Source organism: Oncorhynchus masou, unplaced genomic scaffold (assembly GCF_036934945.1).
Source record: "Oncorhynchus masou masou isolate Uvic2021 unplaced genomic scaffold, UVic_Omas_1.1 unplaced_scaffold_1162, whole genome shotgun sequence".
In the NCBI taxonomy this organism is placed as follows: domain Eukaryota; kingdom Metazoa; phylum Chordata; class Actinopteri; order Salmoniformes; family Salmonidae; genus Oncorhynchus; species Oncorhynchus masou.
The window spans coordinates 179,210-192,038 of record NW_027001379.1 but is presented as its reverse complement, the minus strand read 5'-3'; the positions used below and the strand labels follow the sequence as shown (position 1 = coordinate 192,038).

The 12,829-nt window shown below is 40.8% G+C and overlaps 2 non-coding genes across 2 annotated transcripts; one reads left to right on the top strand and one right to left on the bottom strand.

Moving 5' to 3' along the window:
- Positions 1–2,542: 2,542 nt before the first annotated feature.
- Positions 2,543–2,614, top strand: trnae-cuc (transfer RNA glutamic acid (anticodon CUC)). The gene has a single exon. It is a non-coding gene; the product is annotated as a tRNA-Glu (tRNA).
- A 151-nt stretch (positions 2,615–2,765) lies between these two features.
- trnae-cuc (transfer RNA glutamic acid (anticodon CUC)) lies at positions 2,766–2,837 on the bottom strand. Its single transcript has one exon. It is a non-coding gene; the product is annotated as a tRNA-Glu (tRNA).
- Positions 2,838–12,829: the final 9,992 nt, after the last annotated feature.

Sequence of the window (12,829 nt, the reverse complement as noted above, 5' to 3'; positions counted from 1 at the left end):
TAATCATATCTGATCCAGTCCAAGGTACAGGTACTATGTAGTCATATCTGATCCAGTCCAAGGTACAGGTACTATGTAATCATATCTGATCCAGTCCAAGGTACAGGTACTATGTAATCATATCTGATCCAGTCCAAGGTACAGGTACTATGTAATCATATCTGATCCAGTCCAAGGTACAGGTACTATGTAATCATATCTGAGTCCAGGTACTAAGTAATCATATCTGATCCAGTCAAGGTACAGGTACTATGTAATCATATCTGATCAGTCAAGGTACAGGTACTATGTAATCATATCTGATCCAGTCCAAGGTACAGGTACTATGTAATCATATCTGATCCAGTCCAAGGTACAGGTACTATGTAATCATATCTGATCCAGTCCAAGGTACAGGTACTATGTAATCATATCTGATCCAGTCCAAGGTACAGGTACTATGTAATCATATCTGATCCAGTCCAAGGTACAGGTACTATGTAATCATATCTGATCCAGTCCAAGGTACAGGTACTATGTAATCATATCTGATCCAGTCCAAGGTACAGGTACTATGTAATCATATCTGATCCAGTCCAAGGTACAGGTACTATGTAATCATATCTGATCCAGTCCAAGGTACAGGTACTATGTAGTCATATCTGATCCAGTCCAAGGTACAGGTACTATGTAATCATATCTGATCCAGTCCAAGGTACAGGTACTATGTAATCATATCTGATCCAGTCCAAGGTACAGGTACTATGTAATCATATCTGATCCAGTCCAAGGTACAGGTACTATGTAATCATATCTGATCCAGTCCAAGGTACAGGTACTATGTAATCATATCTGATCCAGTCCAGGTACTATGGTACAGGTACTATATGTAATCATATCTGATCCAGTCCAAGGTACAGGTACTATGTAATCATATCTGATCCAGTCCAAGGTACAGGTACTATGTAATCATATCTGATCCAGTCCAAGGTACAGGTACTATGTAATCATATCTGATCCAGTCCAAGGTACAGGTACTATGTAATCATATCTGATCCAGTCCAAGGTACAGGTACTATGTAATCATATCTGATCCAGTCCAAGGTACAGGTACTATGTAATCATATCTGATCCAGTCCAAGGTACAGGTACTATGTAATCATATCTGATCCAGTCCAAGGTACAGGTACTATGTAATCATATCTGATCCAGTCCAAGGTACAGGTACTATGTAATCATATCTGATCCAGTCCAAGGTACAGGTACTATGTAATCATATCTGATCCAGTCCAAGGTACAGGTACTATGTAATCATATCTGATCCAGTCCAAGGTACAGGTACTATGTAATCAGTCAAGGTACAGGTACTATGTAATCATATCTGATCCAGTCCAAGGTACAGGTACTATGTAATCATATCTGATCCAGTCCAAGGTACAGGTACTATGTAATCATATCTGATCCAGTCCAAGGTACAGGTACTATGTAATCATATCTGATCCAGTCCAAGGTACAGGTACTATGTAATCATATCTGATCCAGTCCAAGGTACAGGTACTTTGCAGAATAATATGAAATGGTCTGAGACCAGGCTGGGGAGCAGGGAGGAGTATTTAATGATAAATAACCTAGTTATGATAGCAGGAGTCTGCTTGGTTAGTTGCTGTCTCTCCCTTCACCCCTCTCTGGTCTCAGACCATTTCATGTTATTCTGTATGTAAATCCGATAGACTCCATTTAGTATGATTAGGTTACGTTTGGTATGGTGACATAAGACAGGAGGTTAATGAAGGCGAAAACGAGAGGACAAGAGTTTCTACTGTTAGACACCACCAGTGTCTACTGTTAAGTCAAAGATGTGTCTAATTAATCCAAGATGGACCACTGCCTGTTGTTTCCAATGGAAGCAAAATTATCTTAGTAGGCAGAACATGCAAGGAGCAGAGATCAAACGTTTCATCGATAAAAAATAAATAAATAGTAGAAATTTGGCCAAAATCCATCTCGCTCCATCTTCTCCCCCTGCTGGGCACTGGGCTTCCTCTCACTACCATATTTGGTAGTGAGTGGGAACGTCAACCCGGATGCTTCACATTTATACATCTTGTGAAATATCTGTCTCATTGTTCAATCTGTCGTTTTGTTACACACTACCAGGGGAAATGTACAAAGCTTTCCAAACTGTGGAGTGGTAGCATTTCACAGCGTCGGAACACGCAACAGTGAAATAAAAAAAAATAAAAAACGTAAAACCAGGAAACAACACCAAAGAAATCTGAAACAGAAAAATGGCGAACATTAAAATCTGCTGACTTCATTGAAACGAAGTCATGAGGCAGACACAAGGATGGCAGAAAATAACACGGAAAACGTTACAACTGATCAAATGTGGATTTACATACTCTTTTGTAACATTCAAAATATAAGCGTTGTTTTAATAAAATAAAAATAAAATAGTCTGTTCCCTGACCGGGCCGTAGTTCCCTGAATTGAACCACCAGACTACCATGGAAAGCTACTTGTGTCGGGAGAGTTTGACTTTTCACTTGACTACAAAAAGCTTTCCCTGGTGGTCTAGTGGTTAGGATTCGGCGCTCTCACCGCCGCGGCCCGGGTTCGATTCCCGGTCAGTGAACTCGCCTTTTTTTTTTTTTTAAACTACGCTTACATTTTAAATGTTACAAAGAATAATGTAAATCCACATTTGATCAGTTGTATTTGAAAACGAACGTTTACAGTGTTACTTTCTGACATCCTTTCGCTTTCAAATTAAAAAAAAAAGTGTGTTCCCTGACCGGGAATCGAACCCGGGCCGCGGCGGTGAGAGCGCCGAATCCTAACCACTAGACCACCAGGGAAAGCTACTATCGAGAGGACAGTTTGACTTTTCACCTGATTACTCAGCGCTGACTTAAAACTGCAAATTTAACTTTCTTTGAAAGAAACAAATACCACAGATAAAAGTTGGCAGTATCTTTGCAATGACACATCCAGAAGCTGTGTGCACGGCTTCCACCTCAACACTGTAGGCTTTCCGTCTGGTCAACAAGCACACTTTAGTGGAAGTTCAGTGACGCTGGTGGAGACTTTAACGTTAGCTATGTGGTTTCCAGCTAGCGAGCTCTGGCCTTTCGTCCTTCGGAGTTCAAAGTCAAGCTGTTCCACTCTGATGTTGATTGAAAGCCCGACTGTCGAGCAGAACCAGCGGCAGGAGAGGCCCGGGCGGGTGGAACCACGGATAAAAGTCGCCAAAACAGCAAACTCTGTAGGTGGGTCTTCGATGATGAAGACGGGTTGACAGCAGGAGCTAAGGACCAATAACTAGGTATGTACAGCATACATCAAACAAACATTATAGGGGCAACAGGTAGCGTAGTCAGTGTTGTATTACGTTCACTGCTGTCATACAGAAGCCACGTCTATATATCTACAGTATCTATCTATCTATTTAAATAAAGGTTAAATAAATAAAAATATGTCTATCTATCTCAGTCTGACGGTCTAATGAGTCAATGCCAACAGCTAAATGGAGTCAATCAGTCATAACTTTTAGCTGGCTATGTGTCCATCGTCATAATGACTTTATTCGTCTCTCAGTGACAATCTGTGTCCTGAATGGAATCCTATTCCCTATAAAGTGCACTACTTTAGACCAGAACCCTATGGAATCCTATTCCCTATAAAGTGCACTACTTTAGACCAGAACCCTATGGAATCCTATTCCCTATAAAGTGCACTACTTTAGACCAGAACCCTATGGAATCCTATTCCCTATAAAGTGCACTACTTTAGACCAGAACCCTATGGAATCCTATTCCCTATAAAGTGCACTACTTTAGACCAGAACCCTATGGAATCCTATTCCCTATAAAGTGCACTACTTTAGACCAGAACTCTATGGAATCCTATTCCCTATAAAGTGCACTACTTTAGACCAGAACCCTATGGAATCCTATTCCCTATAAAGTGCACTACTTTAGACCAGAACCCTATGGAATCTATTCCCTATAAAGTGCACTACTTTAGACCAGAACCTATGGAATCCTATTCCTATAAAGTGCACTACTTTAGACCAGAACCCTATGGAATCCTATTCCCTATAAAGTGCACTACTTTAGACCAGAACCCTATGGAATCCTATTCCCTATAAAGTGCACTACTTTAGACCAGAACCCTATGGAATCCTATTCCTATAAAGTGCACTACTTTAGACCAGAACCCTATGGAATCCTATTCCCTATAAAGTGCACTACTTTAGACCAGAACTCTATGGAATCCTATTCCCTATAAAGTGCACTACTTTAGACCAGAACCCTATGGAATCCTATTCCCTATAAAGTGCACTACTTTAGACCAGAACCCTATGGAATCCTATTCCCTATAAAGTGCACTACTTTAGACCAGAACCCTATGGAATCCTATTCCCTATAAAGTGCACTACTTTAGACCAGAACCCTATGGAATCCTATTCCCTATAAAGTGCACTACTTTAGACCAGAACCCTATGGAATCCTATTCCCTATAAAGTGCACTACTTTAGACCAGAACCCTATGGAATCCTATTCCCTATAAAGTGCACTACTTTAGACCAGAACCCTATGGAATCCTATTCCCTATAAAGTGCACTACTTTAGACCAGAACCCTATGGAATCCTATTCCCTATAAAGTGCACTACTTTAGACCAGAACCCTATGGAATCCTATTCCCTATAAAGTGCACTACTTTAGACCAGAACCCTATGGAATCCTATTCCCTATAAAGTGCACTACTTTAGACCAGAACCCTATGGAATCCTATTCCCTATAAAGTGCACTACTTTAGACCAGAACCCTATGGAATCCTATTCCCTATAAAGTGCACTACTTTAGACCAGAACCCTATGGAATCCTATTCCCTATAAAGTGCACTACTTTAGACCAGAACCCTATGGAATCCTATTCCCTATAAAGTGCACTACTTTAGACCAGAACCCTATGGAATCCTATTCCCTATAAAGTGCACTACTTTAGACCAGAACCCTATGGAATCCTATTCCCTATAAAGTGCACTACTTTAGACCAGAACCCTATGGAATCCTATTCCCTATAAAGTGCACTACTTTAGACCAGAACCCTATGGAATCCTATTCCCTATAAAGTGCACTACTTTAGACCAGAACCCTATGGAATCCTATTCCCTATAAAGTGCACTACTTTAGACCAGAACCCTATGGAATCCTATTCCCTATAAAGTGCACTACTTTAGACCAGAACCCTATGGAATCCTATTCCCTATAAAGTGCACTCGGGGCTGCCATCTTCTGAAGAAAGCTTGTAGGGAGATTTTGCCTAGGCGGGTCTGTTATAAAGCTCATCTCCTGTAATTCTACATATTTGACCAAAAACACAGGCCAGGTGTATTCAGAATGCTTTGAATATTAAATTAACACTCAAAATTCAATGACTTTGTTACTCTGAGATTTTTGTGGGGATGAACATTTAAAGTATGCTAATATTTTTTTAAACATATTTTGTAGGTGGTTTGACAATTTATTCAGATGAAATCAGATTGCAAGACATGTGAATGGGGAAAACAGTGGGAAGGTCAGTAGATTGATTCATGTTCTCTAGAAACAGTGTGAAGGTCAGTAGATTGATTACTGTTCTCTAGAAACAGTAGGAAGGACAGTAGATTGATTCTTGTTCTCTAGAAACAGTAGGAAGGTCTGTAGATTGATTCTTGTTCTCTAGAAACAGTAGGAAGGTCAGTAGATTGATTCTTGTTCTCTAGAAACAGTAGGAAGGTCTGTAGATTGATTCTTGTTCTCTAGAAACAGTAGGAAGGTCAATAGATTGATTCTTGTTCTCTAGAAACAGTAGGAAGGTCAGTAGATTGATTCATGTTCTCTAGAAACAGTAGGAAGGTCAGTAGATTGATTCCTGTTCTCTAGAAACAGTAGGAAGGTCAGTAGATTGATTCATGTTCTCTAGAAACAGTGGGAAGGTCAGTAGATTGATTCCTGTTCTCTAGAAACAGTAGGAAGGTCAGTATATTGATTCCTGTTCTCTAGAAACAGTAGGAAGGGCAGTAGATTGATTCTTGTTCTCTAGAAACAGTAGGAACGTCAGTAGATTGATTCATGTTCTCTAGAAACAGTAGGAAGGTCAGTAGATTGATTCCTGTTCTCTAGAAACAGTAGGAAGGTCAGTAGATTGATTCATGTTCTCTAGAAACAGTAGGAAGGTCAGTAGATTGATTCCTGTTCTCTAGAAACAGTAGAAAGGTCAGTAGATTGATTCATGTTCTCTAGAAACAGTAGGAAGGTCAGTATATTGATTCCTGTTCTCTAGAAACAGTGGGAAGGTCAGTAGATTGATTCCCGTTCTCTAGAAACAGTAGAAAGGTCAGTAGATTGATTCATGTTCTCTAGAAACAGTAGGAAGGTCAGTAGATTGATTCATGTTCTCTAGAAACAGTAGGAAGGTCAGTAGATTGATTCCTGTTCTCTAGAAACAGTAGGAAGGTCAGTAGATTGATTCATGTTCTTTAGAAACAGTAGGAAGGTCAGTATATTGATTCCTGTTCTCTAGAAACAGTAGGAAGGTCAGTAGATTGATTCCCGTTCTCTAGAAACAGTAGAAAGGTCAGTAGATTGATTCCTGTTCTCTAGAAACAGTAAGAAGGTCAGTAGATTGATTCCTGTTCTCTAGAAACAGTAGGAAGGTCAGTAGATTGATTCATGTTCTCTAGAAACAGTAGGAAGGACAGTAGATTGATTATTGTTCTCTAGAAACAGTAGAAAGGTCAGTAGATTGATTCCTGTTCTCTAGAAACAGTAGAAAGGTCAATGGGAACGCTCTGCACAGGAAATACGTATACTAATGGTTGATGGCAGTGGGCGACCAAATCATAGATTGTAGTCTCCTTGTCCAAAGACTGCTTTCAAAGTAAGGACACAAACATTCAGATTTTAGTACATTTTAGGTGAGCTCTCTCTTTAAAATTAGGTCTGGAACAAAATCCTGCTTGCTCTCCAGGAAATACTACGACGGACGCAGTGCAATTTAGAAGTAGCCCCCCCCCAAAAAAACGCAACGCGCGACCAAGAGTATGTGAGCGAACCAGAGCTGGAGTGGATCGAGAAGAGGAGCAGTTCACTGCAGCTCGGAGCTCAGGGCGAAGAAGCATAGTAAGGTCATCGGAAGCTGATACGCTTCTGTGTTGTTCACCACAGTCGTCATATTAGCGATATCTAGGTGAAGTGTCCAACGTTCTTCTGAAAATCAGAACATTCTTACTCTGGGAAATCTGTGTGAAATATTTTTATTTTATTTTTTATTTCACCTTTATTTAACCAGGTAGGCAAGTTGAGAACAAGTTCTCATTTACAATTGCGACCTGGCCAAGATAAAGCAATATAAAGATATATCAATTTCTCTTTAAACCAGGACATGTTACTCTCACTTTTTTTTGTTTCCTTCGTTACAGGTTATGAGAATCTACCGTCTGAAGCTGATGCAATATCCTTCGATTCAAGGACTGTACCTGAAATGATACAAGATCACCGGTGAAGTGTTCATTTAGAAAAGTCCTTATCAACCAGTGGAATTTTTTAAATGTATTTTACTGGGCAAGTGAGTTCAGAACAAATTCTTATTTTCTATGACGGCCTAGGAACAGTGGGGTTAAGTGCCTTGTTCAGAGGCAGAACGACAGATTTGTACCTTGTCAGCTGGGGGGGGGGGGGGTTGAACTTGCAACCATTTCAGTTACTCGTCCAACGCTCTAACCACTAGGCTATGCTGAACTGAAGAAGGCTTTCTCACTACCGGACGACTGTCAGAACATCATGTCTAATAGTTATCTATGGGACTGATACCAGTGTGGAAGAGCTGGTCATATCTAATAGTTATCTATGTGGGACTGATACCAGTGTGAAGAGCTGCTCATGTCTAATAGTTATCTATGTGGGACTGATACCAGTGTGAAGAGCTGGTCATGTCTAATAGTTATCTATGGGACTGATACCAGTGTGAAGAGCTGGTCATGTCTAATAGTTATCTATGGGACTGATACCAGTGTGAAGAGCTGCTCATGTCTAATAGTTATCTATGGGACTGATACCAGTGTGAAGAGCTGGTCATGTCTAATAGTTATCTATGTGGGACTGATGCCAGTGTGAAGAGCTGCTCATGTCTAATAGTTATCTATGGGACTGATACCAGTGTGGAAGAGCTGGTCATATCTAATAGTTATCTATGTGGGACTGATACCAGTGTGAAGAGCTGGTCATGTCTAATAGTTATCTATGTGGGACTGATACCAGTGTGAAGAGCTGGTCATGTCTAATAGTTATCTATGTGGGACTGATACCAGTGTGAAGAGCTGGTCATGTCTAATAGTTATCTATGTGGGACTGATACCAGTGTGAAGAGCTGGTCATGTCTAATAGTTATCTATGGGACTGATACCAGTGTGAAGAGCTGGTCATGTCTAATAGTTATCTATGTAGGACTGATACCAGTGTGAAGAGCTGGTCATGTCTAATAGTTATCTATGGGACTGATACCAGTGTGAAGAGCTGGTCATGTCTAATGGTTATCTATGGGACTGATACCAGTCTAGAAGAGCTGGTCATGTCTAATAGTTATCTATGGGACTGATACCAGTGTGAAGAGCTGGTCATGTCTAATAGTTATCTATGGGACTGATACCAGTGTGAAGAGCTGGTCATGTCTAATAGTTATCTATGGGACTGATACCAGTGTGAAGAGCTGGTCATGTCTAATAGTTATCTATGGGACTGATACCAGTGTGGTAGAGCTGGTCATGTCTAATAGTTATCTATGGGACTGATACCAGTGTGAAGAGCTGGTCATGTCTAATAGTTATCTATGGGACTGATACCAGTCTAGAAGAGCTGGTCATGTCTAATAGTTATCTATGGGACTGAGATACCAGTGTGAAGAGCTGGTCATGTCTAATGGTTATCTATGGGACTGATACCAGTGTGAAGAGCTGGTCATGTCTAATAGTTATCTATGGGACTGATACCAGTGTGAAGAGCTGGTCATGTCTAATAGTTATCTATGGGACTGATACCAGTGTGAAGAGCTGGTCATGTCTAATAGTTATCTATGTGGGACTGATACCAGCGTGAAGAGCTGGTCATGTCTAATAGTTATCTATGGGACTGATACCAGTGTGAAGAGCTGGTCATGTCTAATAGTTATCTATGGGACTGATACCAGTGTGAAGAGCTGGTCATGTCTAATAGTTATCTATGGGACTGATACCAGTGTGAAGAGCTGGTCATGTCTAATAGTTATCTATGGGACTGATACCAGTGTGAAGAGCTGGTCATATCTAATAGTTATCTATGGGACTGATACCAGTGTGAAGAGCTGGTCATGTCTAATAGTTATCTATGGGACTGATACCAGTGTGGAAGAGCTGGTCATGTCTAATAGTTATCTATGGGACTGATACCAGTGTGAAGAGCTGGTCATGTCTAATAGTTATCTATGGGACTGATACCAGTGTGAAGAGCTGGTCATGTCTAATAGTTATCTATGGGACTGATACCAGTGTGAAGAGCTGGTCATGTCTAATAGTTATCTATGGGACTGATACCAGTGTGGAAGAGCTGGTCATGTCTAATAGTTATCTATGGGACTGATACCAGTGTGAAGAGCTGGTCATGTCTAATAGTTATCTATGGGACTGATACCAGTGTGAAGAGCTGGTCATGTCTAATAGTTATCTATGGGACTGATACCAGTGTGGAGAGCTGGTCATGTCTAATAGTTATCTATGGGACGGATACCAGTGTGAAGAGCTGGTCATGTCTAATAGTTATGTATGTGGGACTGATACCAGTGTAGAAGAGCTGGTCATGTCTAATAGTTATCTATGGGACTGATACCAGTGTGAAGAGCCTGTCATGTCTAATAGTTATCTATGGGACTGATACCAGTGTGAAGAGCTGGTCATGTCTAATAGTTATCTATGGGACTGATACCAGTGTGTAGAGCTGGTCATGTCTAATAGTTATCTATGGGACTGATACCAGTGTGGAGAGCTGGTCATATCAAATAGTTATCTATGGGACTGATACCAGTGTGGAAGAGCTGGTCATGTCTAATAGTTATCTATGGGACTGATACCAGTGTGAAGAGCTGGTCATGTCTAATAGTTATCTATGGGACTGATACCAGTGTGAAGAGCTGGTCATGTCTAATAGTTATCTATGGGACTGATACCAGTGTGAAGAGCTGGTCATGTCTAATAGTTATCTATGTGGGACTGATACCAGTGTGAAGAGCTGGTCATGTATAATAGTTATCTATGGGACTGATACCAGTGTGAAGAGCTGTTCATGTCTAATAGTTATCTATGGGACTGAGATACCAGTGTGAAGAGCTGGTCATGTCTAATGGTTATCTATGGGACTGATACCAGTCTAGAAGAGCTGGTCATGTCTAATAGTTATCTATGGGACTGATACCAGTGTGAAGAGCTGGTCATGTCTAATAGTTATCTATGGGACTGAGATACCAGTGTGAAGAGCTGGCCATGTCTAATAGTTATCTATGGGACTGATAGCAATCTAGAAGAGCTGGTCATGTCTAATAGTTATCTATGTGGGACTGATACCAGTGTGAAGAGCTGGTCATGTCTAATAGTTATCTATGGGACTGAGATACCAGTGTGAAGAGCTGGTCATGTCTAATAGTTATCTATGGGACTGATACCAGTGTGAAGAGCTGGTCATGTCTAATAGTTATCTATGTGGGACTGATACCAGTCTAGAAGAGCTGGTCATGTCTAATAGTTATCTATGTGGGACTGATACCAGTGTGAAGAGCTGGTCATGTCTAATAGTTATCTATGGGACTGATACCAGTGTGAAGAGCTGGTCATGTCTAATAGTTATCTATGGGACTGATACCAGTGTGAAGAGCTGGTCATGTCAGAACATCATGTCTAATAGTTATCTATGGGACTGATACCAGTGTGAAGAGCTGGTCATGTCAGAACATCATGTCTAATAGTTATCTATGGGACTGATACCAGTGTGAAGAGCTGGTCATGTCTAATAGTTATCTATGGGACTGATACCAGTGTGAAGAGCTGGTCATGTCTAATAGTTATCTATGGGACTGATACCAGTCTAGAAGAGCTGGTCATGTCTAATAGTTATCTATGGGACTGAGATACCAGTGTGAAGAGCTGGTCATGTCTAATGGTTATCTATGGGACTGATACCAGTCTAGAAGAGCTGGTCATGTCTAATAGTTATCTATGGGACTGATACCAGTGTGAAGAGCTGGTCATGTCTAATAGTTATCTATGGGACTGATACCAGTGTGAAGAGCTGGTCATGTCTAATAGTTATCTATGGGACTGATACCAGTGTGAAGAGCTGGTCATGTCTAATAGTTATCTATGGGACTGATACCAGTGTGAAGAGCTGGTCATGTCTAATAGTTATCTATGGGACTGATACCAGTGTGAAGAGCTGGTCATGTCTAATAGTTATCTATGGGACTGATACCAGTGTGAAGAGCTGGTCATGTCTAATAGTTATCTATGGGACTGATACCAGTGTGAAGAGCTGGTCATGTCTAATAGTTATCTATGGGACTGATACCAGTGTGAAGAGCTGGTCATGTCTAATAGTTATCTATGGGACTGATACCAGTGTGAAGAGCTGGTCATGTCTAATAGTTATCTATGGGACTGATACCAGTGTGAAGAGCTGGTCATGTCTAATAGTTATCTATGGGACTGATACCAGTCTAGAAGAGCTGGTCATGTCTAATAGTTATCTATGGGACTGAGATACCAGTGTGAAGAGCTGGTCATGTCTAATGGTTATCTATGGGACTGATACCAGTCTAGAAGAGCTGGTCATGTCTAATAGTTATCTATGGGACTGATACCAGTGTGAAGAGCTGGTCATGTCTAATAGTTATCTATGGGACTGAGTTACCAGTGTGAAGAGCTGGCCATGTCTAATAGTTATCTATGGGACTGATAGCAATCTAGAAGAGCTGGTCATGTCTAATAGTTATCTATGTGGGACTGATACCAGTGTGAAGAGCTGGTCATGTCTAATAGTTATCTATGGGACTGAGATACCAGTGTGAAGAGCTGGTCATGTCTAATAGTTATCTATGGGACTGATACCAGTGTGAAGAGCTGGTCATGTCTAATAGTTATCTATGTGGGACTGATACCAGTCTAGAAGAGCTGGTCATGTCTAATAGTTATCTATGTGGGACTGATACCAGTGTGAAGAGCTGGTCATGTCTAATAGTTATCTATGGGACTGATACCAGTGTGAAGAGCTGGTCATGTCTAATAGTTATCTATGGGACTGATACCAGTGTGAAGAGCTGGTCATGTCAGAACATCATGTCTAATAGTTATCTATGGGACTGATACCAGTGTGAAGAGCTGGTCATGTCAGAACATCATGTCTAATAGTTATCTATGGGACTGATACCAGTGTGAAGAGCTGGTCATGTCTAATAGTTATCTATGGGACTGATACCAGTGTGAAGAGCTGGTCATGTCTAATAGTTATCTATGGGACTGATACCAGTCTAGAAGAGCTGGTCATGTCTAATAGTTATCTATGGGACTGAGATACCAGTGTGAAGAGCTGGTCATGTCTAATGGTTATCTATGGGACTGATACCAGTCTAGAAGAGCTGGTCATGTCTAATAGTTATCTATGGGACTGATACCAGTGTGAAGAGCTGGTCATGTCTAATAGTTATCTATGGGACTGATACCAGTGTGAAGAGCTGGTCATGTCTAATAGTTATCTATGGGACTGATACCAGTGTGAAGAGCTGGTCA